General features: G+C 40.7%; 1 protein-coding gene across 4 annotated transcripts in view; it reads right to left on the bottom strand.

The window, feature by feature from the left end:
* The window catches only part of LOC135108577 (uncharacterized), a 131504-nt gene extending 120831 nt beyond the window's left edge, over window positions 1-10673 (bottom strand). Inside the window, exons 1-2 of one of the 4 annotated variants that reach the window (XM_064019729.1) lie at window positions 10123-10673; window positions 4409-4512 (exon numbers count right to left, since the gene is read on the bottom strand). The gene's annotated coding sequence lies outside the window, so the exon portion shown is untranslated. The remainder of the gene's footprint in view (window positions 1-4408; window positions 4513-10122) is intronic. The other 3 variants (XM_064019725.1, XM_064019728.1, XM_064019727.1) reach the window with 3 other exon arrangements.
* Window positions 10674-15161: the final 4488 nt, after the last annotated feature.

The raw sequence follows: 15161 nt of genomic DNA on the forward strand, positions 1-15161 counted from the left end.
AATGCAGTAGTCACTAAATAACAAAAAAATCTGATATAAATGATATAACAGGTTCTGTTATCAAAAGAAACTCTGCCCTATTCTCAGTATCTTCAGCTATATAATTTAATCAATCTGTTGCAAATGAAACTTTTCCTGCCATGTTGAAGACAGCAAAAAATTACAAACCTGGCACCAATGATGATCCCAAAAAACTTTTGATGAATATCACAACTTAAAGTACATATTCTCTACAATATTTGAAACTTTAATTAAGTTAAAGTTTGTTTGTTACCTTGTGTATATAAATATTCATGATCTTTCTCAGCATGGTTTCAGATGCAACTACACCTTTATGGCACTGGATAAGTTTTCTGCCACTGATAACAAACCCTCTGTTTTATCAATCTTTATTAATCTTGCTGAAACATTTGATCAGGTTTGGAAAGACCTGGGTTTAAAAAAAAACACCCAACCCACTGGGTATTTTTAGGTTTTATTTTTTTTTTCATATTTATATATAAATTAGCTTAAATAAGCAATTAAAAGGTAATCTAGAGTGAAACAAAAGGTTTGATTTTTTTTTTTTTCATATAGAAGAGACACTGGCCAAGAGTAGAAAAAAAAAAAAAAAAACACTGAGGTGCCAGTCCCTGGCAGAGTCAAAAGCAGTCATCAAAATTAAAGGATAAGTATGTTGAAACCTCTCTCTTGATAGAGTTCAGGTCACAGAAAGGAGGAAATCCAGAAGCAGGCAGGGAATTCCAGAGTTTACAAGAGAAAGCAATGAAGGATTGGTTAACCTTTACATTAGAGAGGTGAACAGAGTAGGGCTGAGAGAAAGAAGAAAGTCTAGTGCAGCAAGGCCACAGGAGGAGGGGAGGCATGCAGTTAGCAATATCAGAAGAGCAGTTAGCATGAAAATAACAGTAGAAGATAGCAAGAGATGCAACATTGTGGGAATGAGAGAGAGGTGCAAGACAGACAGTTAGAGGAAAGGAGTTTATAAGATGAAAAATTTTGATTCCACCCTGTGTAAAAGAATGGTATGAGTGGAACCCCCCCCAGCCTACATGTGAAGCATGTAGGCCACTGTAAAGTTGGTGGGGTGAGAAAAACTGGCAGAGATGACTCAGAATGCCGAACTTCATAGTTGTTTCAGCTAGAGACGAGTTGTTAAGTTTCCAGTTTAGATTATAAGTAAAGGGCAAAACTGAGGATGTTCAGTGTAGAACAGTTGAATGTCAATGAAAAAGATGGGATAATTATCTGGAAGGTTGTGCTGAGTTGATATATGGAAGAACTGAGTTTTTGAAGCATTGAACAATACTAAGTTTGCTCTGTCCCAATCAGAAATTCTAGAGAGATCTGAAGTTAGGCATTCTGTGGCTTCCCTGCAAGAATTATTTACTTCCTGAAGGGCTGGACATCTACAAAAAGACATGGAAAAGTGCAGGCCGGTATCATCAATGTAGGAGTGGACAGGACAAGAAGTTTGGTTTAGAAGATCATTGATGAATAATAGGAAGAGACTGGGGTGAAAAGACAGAACCTTGAGAAACACCACTGTTAATAGATTTAGAAGAACAGTGACCGTCTGCCACAGCAGCAACAGAACGGTCTGAAAGGGAACTTGAGGTGAAGTTACAGAAAGAAGGATAGAAGCTGTAGGAGGGTAGTTTGGAAATCAAAGCTTTGTGCCAGACTCTATTAAAAGCTTTTGATATGCCTAAGGCAATAGCAAAAGTTTCATCAAAATCCCTAAAAGAGGAGAACCAAGACTCAATAAGGAAAGCCAGATTACCAACAGAGTGGCCGTAATGGAACTCATACTGGCAATCAAATAGAAGGTTGTGAAGTGATAGATGTTTAACAATCTTCCTGTTGAGGACATATTCAGAACTTTAGAGAGGTAGGAAATTAAAGCAGTAGGGCAATAGTTTGAGGGATTAGAATGGTCACCCTGTTTAGGAATGGGCTGAATTTAGGCAAACTTCCGGCAAAGGAAAGGTAGATGTTGACTGACAGAGTTGCAAGAGTTTGACTAAGCTACAAGCAAGAAGGCACAGTTTCGTAGAACAATAGCAGAGACCCCATTAGGTCCATAAGCCTTTCAAGGGATTAGGCCAGCGAGGGCATGGAAAACACCACTGCAAAGGATCTTGATGGGTAGCATGGAGTAGTCAAGAGGGTGGAGGAGTGGGGAAAAAAGCCCTGTGTCATCCAAGGTAGAGTTTTTAGCAAAGGTTTGAGTGAAGCTCAGCTTTAGAAATAGATGAGATGGCAGTGGTGCTTCAGTTTGAAATAAGGGAGGGAAAGAAGAAGCAAAAGTTATTAGGGATGTTTTTGGCTAGGTGCCAGAAGTCATGAGGGGAATTAGATCTTGAAAGATTTTGACACTTTCTATTAATGAAGAACAGTCACTTGTTTAGGTCATACTGATACAGGTTGTTCTGGCTGGACAAAGCTGTGTACTGCACATGAAATGAATGGGTCAGGCTTGACTACTTTTACATTTTTATGCATATGAACATATATAAACCTTATTTATCAATATGATATAGAATTTTTTTTTTTTTTTATGGCAACCCTGCATTTGATACAGATAACCATAACATCCTCATTAGTAAAATGCACCACTATAGAATCTGCAGCCCTTTGCTTTCCTGGTTTAAAGATTACTTAACAAATCGGCATTAACATATTTTCTTTAGCAGTGAAAAATCATCTCTTACCTCAGTTATTCTTGGTGTTCCCCAAGGTATCAACCTATACTACTTCTAATAAACATCAATGACACATCTAATACTTTCTCTGAATCTGAAAGCATTTTGTTTGCTGATGATATGACAATATACTGAACAAGATCAAACCTGGGTCAACTTGCACATAATGCCACTACCTCACTATATCAATATCAAATAAAGGATTTCAAGCCACCAGATGTAATGAAAATCCTTCTGTTATATTCACATGTATTCACTACTAATCTACTACAACCTATACGGTGCACAACATTCCTTAATTATTTAACTCATTCATTGCCAAAAAAAAAAAAAAAAGCTGTAAGAGTTTAACTAAAGAGCAATTATCTAGAACACTGGTTCTTAACCTTATTTGGATGTGACCCCAAAATCCTGTCCAGATTGACCATGGCAACCCATATACTTTTATAAACACTTTTTTATTTAAAATCAATATTAGATTTAAGAGGCAAGAGTAGATGTAGACTGTTTCTTGTCTATGTCTCTATGATTTGCTTAGACTTAGAAATTAATAACTTAGGTATTCTATACACAGGATTATTACTTTGATATTTTGAATAGGTATGTTGGGGAACAAATTGTGCACATATCCTTGATGACCTATTGAAATGACTTGGTGACCCAACTTTGGGTTGCGACCCAGAGGTTGAGAACCACTGATCTAGAGCATACAAATCCACTCCTCAAACAGACTAAACTTATAAAACTAAATTATATAACTAAACTTGTAGTAGCTACATTTATGTATATAAATAAAAATCAAATACATAACTACCTCATGATTATAGTACCTGTCATCTCAATAATTTAAGTCTACCTCCTCACCATCCTTCAAAGTTTCAATACAACTATTTACTTAGGGTCTATCACATAGAATTCTACCCCTCCCCAAATTCAGGACGCACCCTCCCTCAGCACATTTAAAAGTAGGTTAAAAAAAAAAAAATCACATCCTGATCACTTGGTAATTAACTTTCTACCTTACTATGATTTCCAAGATTTAAAGTATATTTATTGTTGTTGTTGTTATTATTATTATTATTATTATTATTATTATTATTATTATTATTATTATTATTATTAATATTATTGCTGCCACCCAATTAAACTCTCCGTGATATTTACAAATCACTTTTGCCTGAAAAGTTTACATAGATTTATATAATGCTAGCTCTAAGTTTCCACTTGTGCTAACAATTATATGCACATCTAATTTCATAAATGGATAACTATTAGCTGTGAATAAATGTTCCAGATGTTTTATCTCTTCCCAGGGATTCCAGTATAATATTATGTGTCACTCCGTTAAGCAGGATTTCTTGATTCTGAAACCTTGTTGGAAGTCATTTAGTGGGGCTAACTTGGTAGTGGACTGAGGGGTAAAATTAAAATAATCTTATTGGTAAATGCAAATTAAGGAACTACATTATAGCCATGAAATTTAATACACCGATGTTTACTAAAATAAATGCAGAAGTGTACAAATCCTGGCATTATCACTTTCACAGCACCATTCTTCAACAATACAGCATACCTGCTTCGGCCAGCACTGGCACTCTCAGTGCTGCCTTATGCACGAGATGAAGCATACAACAAACACACTACCGCTACCGGAAGGAAACACGTCATGCGTGTTTTCTAATCTATCACTGTTTGTGCCTTACCTGCTAGTGAGTGGCGATGACATATTGCAAACATCACAGAGAAGGGCACTGAGCAGGCACTAGCGTCAATCAGCCACGCAGTAATGGCCAGTGAGCCGGTGACTCTGTGAGACACATATCAAACCTGTATTATCCACGAACTTTGTCATATGCTCCATGCACACTAATGCCACCACCACCACTCCTTACATTTGAAGTTTCGCTTTGCTGTCTGGGTCGCCTCCTGGCAGGAATCTCGTTCATTTTGTGGTGGCCACGTGCTATTAACCCAAACCCATGCACGCCAAACCAGTGTTACCAAATTTTCAGGACGAAGATGTGCTAGACTTGCTGTGAAAATATGCTAACTCTACCCAAAATGTGCTAAATATAATATTAAATTATGCTAAAATTATGCTGACTCATTATTAGCCAAACATAATAAACCGAAAGATATATTAAAACAACAATGCATGCTACTTAACATATTTTAATGGAAACCGGCCTAATTGATATAACCCAGATAGCCTACTGAATAAAACTCAAATGCTAAATAAATGAAGAGCAGCTTCGCAAAACAGATGATGTTAAGAAACTTTAAAAGAAAAAAAAAAGACATTTTCAGTAGGACTATGCAAAATTACCCATTAAAGTCGGGTTTCAAGAAAACTTTTCTCCAAATAAAACTTAAGGTTTTATTGGCCAAGTTGGCCAAGTTCATTATTACTTACTGATCACTACACCACCGAGGGAATATATTCTTACCCATCAACTTGATCATATCTTCTGAAGGCTCAAATTTTACACACTCACCTTGATTCCCTCTCCACTTACGATTTCATTTGCCAGACTGCTGTTTTTTGAGTCTGTTTCCTTTCTCTGACTTTCAAAGTAACCATTGAAGATATTCTCTCACAGTCTGCATTAGATACTGGTATGGTTAATAATGCTTTAACAAGTTAGGAGTAGTGGGTATTTCCCCGTGTGACAGATTTTAGACCAAAAAGATTTGTATCAATGTCAGTGGCAGCATTCTGTGAGAGAATATTCTTTGCATCATCACCTAGGACTGGTAACCTCCATTCATCATCCAACTTTTGTTCATCTTCATCTCTAAGAATTCCAGGAATCTTAGCACTGATATTTGCAACAGACATATTACTTCCACTCATTATTTCTTCAGGATCAAGCACAGAACAGATATCAGAAAGAACTGCAGAGGTAAGCGCTGCTGAAGCAGAATGGCCAGTTGTACCAGAAACTAAAGCAACCGCTCAAACATTTGATTGGTACTCCTCAAGTCCTTCTTACTGGTTGTTGTCTCCTAGAGTCGTGCAAACTTAATGGCTCCATAGATTTTATTAGCTGGTAAATGGTAGGCCTGGACATAGGCCTGGTAGGATCTGAACATAGAGCTGAGGTGAGTCCTTAACTACACGATGTACCATTGAGTGAGAACTTTGGAAGTTGGTATTATATTTATCAGTCAGTTATAAAACATAATCCAAGAACTGAAAGTAAAGATAAGGGTTTGAAAACTGACTGTAGAGGAATTCCGAAGAAAGCAATCGGTCTTCTGTGTGGGCTAGCTGAAAGTACATATGCAAAACATTCCACTGTTCAAGAATCCTAGAAATACATGCACTTAGCGAGAGCCAACGAATGTCATTTAACTTCAGAATTCTGTGTTGCTGAGCTTACAAAAATTCCTGAAATTCTTTAAAATCCCGAAGCCTCTTGGTGGAGTGACTGAAATAGGAGTTACATTCTCTCAATAATTGTTCAAGTGGCTTTGGCAAAAGTTTAGTTGAATGACTAACTGCTAAAGAAAGTGAATAACATACACATTTCACTGTTATGATGCTGGGGTTCTTTTCCTTTAATCTACTAACACTGCTGTTATTGCCTCCGAACATGACATTCGTTGTGTTTGCGGCAAACCCAATACACTTTGACCAGTCCATGTTGTACAACTGAAGCTGTTCACAAAGTAATTTAAACAAGTCTTCAGCAGATTCGCCCTTCAGTGCAGGTAAACCAAGAAACCGGGTTACTATCTTCCCCTCAACTGAGTCATAATACTTAACAACTATTGCCATCACAAATTCTGTCCAAATGTCTGTTAACTCATCAATTATTGATGAGAAGTAGCAGGACTCTCTGATCTTTTCTAATACTTCCCCTTTAAATTTTGATGCAAGGCCATTTTCAACAATTTCATTATTTGAAATATTGAAACCGATTTTGAAAGCGGTTATTATGATAAAATTTATTCCAGACATAGCAAAATTATGCTAGAGTTATGCTGAAGAGATCATTTATGCTGGAAATAATGCTAGATACTTAATTTGAGTCTAAATTATACTAAAAGCATAAAATTATGCTAAATTTGGTGACAATGCACCAAATTCTCATGATCTTGATCTTGATTCTACAGGTTTAGATTCTTGGTTTATCATATAATCTTCGGGGCAGCAGAACTGAAGGCGCGCAATTCAGTATGTGAAGAAAATCTTGGTTTATAAAGTGTAATTCCTGTTGTGGCTCTATGAGTATTAATAACTTCTCAAATATGGTGGGTGGCCTGTAATCAAGACTTGATGTGTCAAGACACAACTCAAATTCCTCCTGTAAAAGCAACTCTTTGCTTTTACAGGCAGCTAGTGGAGCTCCATCAAAACAGGAGTAATTGTCTCTCTTAGTGGGTTTTCTTTAATTAATCTTGCAACTGTTTAATATCTTCTGTAACTTCCTCAATTGGAGCTTTGGCAGATAATGATAGAATTGCAATAATCCACCCTTGATATAGTATTGTTAATCACCAATTTCTTGACTGAATCTTCATACAGGTACCTGTTGATAAATGCAATGTTTCTAAGATGACGTCTACCAATCCTAACAACATAATTTATCTGGAATTTCAGAGTGGAATCTAACAACATTTCCAAATCACGAACACTTTTAACAATATGAATTGCATTACCGTTTATAGCCATATTAATAGTACCAAAATTTCTTAAACTGCCTTTCTTTTCCACAAGCATGGATTCTGTTTTCTTTTCAATTAATTTCAGTTGCTTCATCCAGTCTTTAACTGACTTAATACCATCATTTATCTTTGCACAAGTGTTCTCGATATTAGTGACAGAAAAGTAAAGCTGGGTATCATCAGCAAATAACTTAAATCCTACACCATGTCATTGTAATTGATTTGATTAGGCAATCGTGTAGATACAGAATAAGACAGGGCCAAGTACACTTCCTTGTACAATAGAGCTTCCTTCATATGAAGAAAAACAATTTTCAATTTGCACACAATAGCTCCTATTTTGTTAAAAGCTTCCTAGGTATTTCAATGCATCATTATCTACAACTCTAGTGCCCCTCAGATCTTTCTCAAGCAAATCATGGACCACAGTATCAAAAGCTGCACTAAGATCTTTAAGAAATAGTATAGCACATTCACCCTCATCCATCATTTCTAATAAGCCATTCATTGCAGAGAGGATGACAGATTCGGTAGAAAATCCTGGTCTGTATGCAAAATAACAATAAGGCAAGACTGGACCTTCTCTAAGTGTTCCATCAACTGTTCAATAACTACATACTCCAGCAACTTAAACAAGGGCTGGGAACTTAGATCTTGACGGTCAAATTTCCCTTTGAAGATCGGTTTTATGACAGCCTGCTTTTTAGATTCGAGAAATTTGCACAAAGAAATACTGGAATTGACTATCCTTAGTACGAAGTCCATGAAACTAGAGAAATCATCAGCATTCACAATTTCTTAAACATACATTGGGCCTATGCCACAATATCTTTTCTTAGCCTTCGATTAAAAAGTCAAACAAAATTCTTCTTGATGGTCTTGATACACTGTAATTTGCTGTTTACATCAACATCTACATCAACAACAGAAAGAAGAGGCATACTGTTCACAAGTCTAGATACAATATTCATAATCTTGTTTTAGAAAATAATGCAAAAGGCATGCGCCAAAACTGTGTCACATAAAACACCCGGTAGCTTTTTTTTCAAAGTAGTATTAGTAAGACTATTAAAAAGTTGATATAATTTATTCATGTCTGATCCTGCCTCTTGAATTTTCGTATAATAATAGTTTCTTTAACTTGTATTTAACCATTTATTATATCAGTTAAGAACATTCTTGTAATCCTCCCAGGCTACAACCCTTCGTTGAGCCATTTACGTTCCTTGCGTCGTTTTTTTATCTTTTCACCGACAGGATTTCATCATTAAACAAGGGAAATCTATCTTTAACAGTAATGCACTTTCGTAAGATAGGACACTGATTGTCACAGCGAGGCCTAATCATCCAGTTATAGGCAACTATAAGGCAATCCACACAGATTTGATAGACAAATTATTATGAACACTCACTGCATCTTCATCAAACTTTTGACTAACTTCACTGAGGAATGTTACTGCAGAGAAACCAGCTTTATGTCTTAAATAGATTTTTAGTGACCTTATTTTTTTTGCTAGTAGAAATTTAAATGTAATGAACTTGTGAGCTGGAGAAATAGTATACTCATGTTCAACATCCACCCCACTAATGAGGTTGTTTACATTGTCCAACATAAGGTCTGTTGATAAAGTTGGGGAACTTTTTTTTTTGTAGCAGATAAGATTAAAAAAACTCACAAAAGAAAACTGTATTTTGGTTTTCATGATCCTCCATCCACGTATTAGAAATCGTCAACAATAAAAACATTAAAAGAAACCATATTGTTGTGCACGCCCCTTCATCCTTCAGGCGCCTTCAGGTACACACCATTGCAGCAGTCCAGGACAGTCAGCATACACATTAGTGATCCGCAACTGCTGTTTGTTTGCCTAGTAGGGGAGAGGCACACCCACACGGCACCTGTCTAGACTCAACAGACTACTGAGAGAGGGAAAGGCAACAAAACTGTCTCACTGGCACTCTTGTCTTTATTCCCCGCACAGAGCAGTACCACAGGAAACGAGGCACACTAACACGCTACATACAGTACGAGTAAGGCTCGCACCACCGGATCTCACACAGCAAAGCGTCTCTTTTGCTGGGTAGTGTCCCACCTCACAGTACAGCAACACTGCACAGCACACTAAAGCTACAGTTTGCCAACAGCGTCGCACAACTGTCTCCTCCGGTGGTCCACGCCGTCACAGACCACGCAGGTGTCACACACACACACACCTCAGTGTCAGGTACTCACTGTCTCAGTCTGCTAGGGTACACAATCCTCACAGCATGCTCCGGGACGAAGTCACGTAATGGCAACAGCAGGCGACTAGAGTCATAACGTAACACAAGGAGGGGCGCACTACAGGCTGTCGGCACAGGTGTTGCGTAGACGGAACACGGGCTCGCTCTCTCTCTCTCTCTCTCTCTCTCTCTTGGTGGCTGCCACAGTTCCTTATAAAATGCCGGTCCCTCCGTGATTGGCCAGTACACTGCTGCTCTCCTGACCAATCACCTTCCATGCCACTTCCGGTCTCTTCAGGCTGCCTCAGCTTGCAGCTCATGCATCATTGCCAATGCCTAACTTTACCACCCGGCGGCACAGTGCTACCAACGTCACCCCTCCCCCCCCTACCGCAACACTATCCTCCCCTTCGAAATAGTCATCCTGACTATTCACTGTCACTATCATCACGCTGATAATCTTGCAACCATAACGGTCTTTTCCTCATCCTCCTAGGGTGACGCGGTGATGGCACACACCTACCTCCACAGCGTCCTTGTCACTCACTCCTTCGGCTGCCGGGAGAACAGCATCACTGCCCACTGAGTCGGCTCCCGCTTCCTCATCAGCGCTGCTGTTCTCACTCTCCGGCGGCGAGACAGGTCCTCTTGTGTCCCACGTAAAGTGGCCTTCTTCCAGGGCTATCCACAAATGGTCCACGTGTACCACGTGCGGCCGCTTACGTGCGCCGCTGTCCTGCCAAACCTCTCCCTAGTACAAATTTCTCCTGCGCATGCGCATCATATCAAGGCGACAGCATCAAAACATCACCCAGATATCTTATATATATTTACGTATTATCAACTACTTTTGAGGTTTTATTGGCAAATTACTATTACCTTATTGTATGTGGGTATGTAAGTATAGGAATGGGGCCAGTAAACAAGAGTAGTGAGTGATAACAGAGCACCAAAATCTTCCTCCTTTGCATATGTCAAGCCATATCACAATGTTTTATATTTATATATTTTACATATTATCAACTTCGGAATGGAATTATTAATGTCTGTGGAATATTTTAAACATAAAACAAGGTGGTAGGACTTGACATATGCAAAGAGAGAAGATTTTGATGCTTTGTTATCACTCACTATTCTTGTTTACTTGATGCATTCCTATCTTAAGATATTCCACAGGCAATGAAGCACTAGTAATTTGTCAATAAAACTCCATAACGATGTTGATAATGCGTAAAATACATAACATGGTGGTAGGACTTGATACTTGCACAGGGAGAAGATTTTGGTGCTCTGTTATTACTCACTGCTCTTGTTTACTTGCTCCATTCCTACACTAACATCTCCACATACAATGAAGCAATAGTGATCCGTCAACAAAACCTCAAAAAAAGTAGTTGATAATATGTAAAATTAAATGAAATACCAGGGTGATGTTTTGATGCTGTCGTCTTGATATGGTGTGCATGTGCAGTGGCGTCACCCAGGAGATATTTGGACCCGGGAGAGATCTGGCACGACACCGCCACTGATCCTGTAGGTTACTGCTAACTCTGGAAATTCGGGGCAAGGCCTCGCTTCCTCCAGGCGTTAAACAACCAGACGCGATCCCCCACGGCATACTGAGCGTTCCTGGAGTGATGTTGATACCAGCGGGACCTAGGTTGTCCTGTCAACCGGAGATTACCCACCACTTGTCGCCGTGTAGCGTCCATCCGTCGCTGTAACTCTATTACAAACTCAGGCGCTGTCCCTGGCAACTCCTCCCCCCGGTGGTCGTCCTGTAGCCAAGTCTAGCAGCAAACGCATCTCCCGGCCAAACATTATCCGGGCCGAAGTGTAGTCTGTGGCCTCTTGTTGCGCCGACCAGTACGCCATCAGGGTGAAAGGCAGTCGCAGGTCCCAATCCTGCTGGTCCGAACTGCAGTACTTGGTCAGTTTCTCCGCCAGTGTCCTCTTGAATCGTTCAACCATGCCGTCACTTTGGTGGTGGAGAGGCGTAGTGCGAATCTTGTGCACCCCCAACAACTCACAGCACTGCTTGAAAACCTGGAACTCAAACTCCTGGCCTTAATCAGAGTGTAGTTCTGGGATCCCAAACCTGGTGAAAAACTCTCACCAACACACCAGCCACGCTCTCTGCCTCATGATCCGGGATCCGGTTACCTCGAGGTGTAAAAGGCAGTGATCCAGCAATATCCACCGCCACCCACTCCATGGTTGCACTGGACTAATAAAGCTGGAATGGAGCGCGTGTATGGCGTGTGAGACCTTTCTTGGCAGCACAGGCGCAGCATAACTTGCACCACTCCTCCACATCGTGTCTCATGCTGACGAAGGCGGCAGAGAGTCTTCTTTTGTCCCCATGTGCCCAACAGAGACACCATTGTGAGTTTCCTTGAGCAGCTTGTCGCATAGGGAGAGGAGAGCCACCAGCAACCAGGCACGCTTGTCCATTGCCACATCCTCCCAGCATCATTGCAACACGCCATCCTACAGCCTCAGCGTCACCCACTGCTGTACTAGAGCCTTCGTGGCAGGACTCTCCAGTGACAATTCCTCCTTGCCTGGCCGCCCGCCCTCCCTTAGCCATCGCATCACTGAGGCAAGGTCAGGGTCTGCTTGCTGCGCATCCCTCCGCTGCTGGCGGGCCTCTCTGAGTCCACCTTTCACTCGCAGGCAGCGGCAGGTAACAGCTTCTTCACGCCTGGAGCAGTGCAAGCACCCTGGCTCGCAAAGTCGGGGGCTCAAGCTTTTTTTTTTTTTTTATGTAGGAAGGACACTGGCCAAGGGCAACAAAAATCTAATAAAAAAAAATGCCCACTGAAATGCCAGTCCCATAAAAGGGTCAAAGCAGTGGTCAAAAATTGATGAATAAGTGTCTTGAAACCTCCCTCTTGAAGGAATTCAAGTCATAGGAAGGTGTAAATACAGAAGCAGGCAGGGAGTTCCAGAGTTTACCAGAGAAAGCGATGAATGACTGAGAATACTGGTTAACTCTTGCGTTAGAGAAGTGAACAGAATAGGGGTGAGAGAAAGAAGAAAGTCTTGTGCAGCGAGGCCGCGGAAGGAGGGGAGGCATGCAGTTAGCAAGATCAGAAGAGCAGTTAGCATGAAAATAGCGATAGAAGACAGCTAGATATGCAACATTGCGGCGGTGAGAGAGAGGCTGAAGACAGTCAGTTAGAGGAGAGGAGTTGATGAGACGAAAAGCTTTTGATTCCACCCTGTCTAGAAAAGCAGTATGAGTGGAACCTCCCCAGACATGTGAAGCATACTCCATACATGGACAGATAAGGCCCTTGTACAGAGTTAGTAGCTGGGGGGGTGAGAAAAACTGGCGGAGACGTCTCAGAACACCTCACTTCATAGAAGCTGTTTTAGCTAGAGATGAGATGTGAAGTTTCCAGTTTAAATTATAAGTAAAGGACAGACCGAGGATGTTCAGTGTAGAAGAGGGGGACAGTTGAGTGTCATTGAAGAAGAGGGGTTAGTTGTCTGGAAGGTTGTGTCAAGTTGATAGATGGAGGAATTGAGTTTTTGAGGCATTGAACAATACCAAGTTTGCTCTGCCCCAATCAGAAATTTTAGAAAGATCAGAAGTCAAGCGTTCTGTGGCTTCCCTGCGTGATATGTTTACCTCCTGAAGGGTTGGACGTCTATGAAAAGACGGGGAAAAGTGCAGGGTGGTATCATCAGCGTAGGAGTGGATAGGACAAGAAGTTTGGTTTAGAAGATCATTAATGAATAATAAGAAGAGAGTGGGTGACAGGACAGAACCCTGGGGAACACCACTGTTAATAGATTTAGGAGAAGAACAGTGACCGTCTACCACAGCAGCAATAGAACGGTCAAAAAGGAAACTTGAGATGAAGTTACAGAGAGAAGGATAGAAACCGTAGGAGGGTAGTTTGGAAATCAAAGCTTTGTGCCAGACTCTATCAAAAGCTTTTGATATGTCCAAGGCAACAGCAAAAGTTTCACCAGAATCTCTAAAAGAAGATGACCAAGACTCAGTAAGGAAACCCAGAAGAAGATCACCAGTAGAGCGGCCTTGACGGAACCCATACTGCCGATCAGATAGAAGGTTGTGAAGTGATAGATGTTTAAGAATCTTCCTGTTGAGGATAGATACAAAACCTTTAGATAGGCAGGAAATGAAAGCAATAGGACGGTAGTTTGAGGGATTAGAACAGTCACCATTTTTAGGAACAGGTTGAATGTAGGCAAACTTCCAGCAAGAGGAGGCAACTGACATTAGCCCCTTTTCTGTTCCCTCCTACTTTCTCTATCCTCATTTTCGATCCAAAGCTGGATGCTGCGTTTATGTGCGCATTGACTTAACCTACTCTCGTGCCCACGCTCTTGAATCTTCCGAGTTTTCCACCATCTGGCTACGACTACAGAGTAACTCTCATACTAAATTTATCTGTGCTGTATACCTCTCACCTAACTCCTCTGACTATAAGAAATTCTTTGACTACTTAACTTCCAAAGTGGGGCACATTCTGACCCTCTTCCCTTTTGCAGAGATCTCCATTCTTGGAGACTTCAATGTTCACCACCAGCTTTGGCTTTCCTCTCCCTTCACTGACCATCCTGGTGAACTAGCCTACAACTTTGCTATTCTCCATGACCTAGAGCAATTGGTGCAACACCCTACTTGTATTTCTGACCGTCTTGGAGATAGGCCCAACATTCTTGACCTTTTCCTGACCTGTAATCCTTCTGCTTATGCTATCACCCTTTCTTCTCCGTTGGGCTCCTCCGATCACAATCTCATATCTTTATCTTGTCCTATCATTGAACAATACCAAGTTTGCTCTGCCCCAATCAGAAATCTTAGAAAGATCAAAAGTCAGGCGTTCTGTGGCTTCCCTGCGTGATATGTTTACCTCCTGAAGGGTTGGACGTCTATGAAAAGACGTGAAAAAGTGTAGGGTGGTATCATCAGCGTAGGAGTGGATAGGACAAGAAGTTTGGTTTAGAAGATCATTAATGAATAATAAGAAGAGAGTGGGTGACAGGACAGAACCCTGAGGAACACCACTGGAGAAGAACAGCGACCGTCTACCACAGCAGCAATAGAACGGTCAGAAAGGAAACTTGAGATGAAGTTACAGAGAGAAAGATAGAAACCGTAGGAGGGTAGTTTGGAAATCAAAGCTTTGTGCCAGACTCTATCAAAAGCTTTTGATATGTCCAAGGCAACAGCAAAAGTTTCACCAAAATCTCTAAAAGAGGATGACCAAGACTCAGTAAGGAAAGCCAGAAGATCACCAGTAGAGCGGCCTTGACGGAACCCATACTGGCGATCAGATAGAAGGTTGTGAAGTGATAGATGTTTAAGAATCTTCCTGTTGAGGATAGATTCAAAAACTTTAGATAGGCAGGAAATTAAAGCTATAGGGCGGTAGTTTGAGGGATTAGAACAGTCACCCTTTTTAGGAACAGGTTGAAGGTAGGCAAACTTCCAGCAAGAAGGAAAGGTAGATGTTGACAGACAGAGCTGAAAGAGTTTGACCAGGGAAGGTGCAAGCACGGAGGCACAGTTTCGGAGAACAA

This window comes from Scylla paramamosain, chromosome 17 (assembly GCF_035594125.1).
Source record: "Scylla paramamosain isolate STU-SP2022 chromosome 17, ASM3559412v1, whole genome shotgun sequence".
NCBI lineage: Eukaryota > Metazoa > Arthropoda > Malacostraca > Decapoda > Portunidae > Scylla > Scylla paramamosain.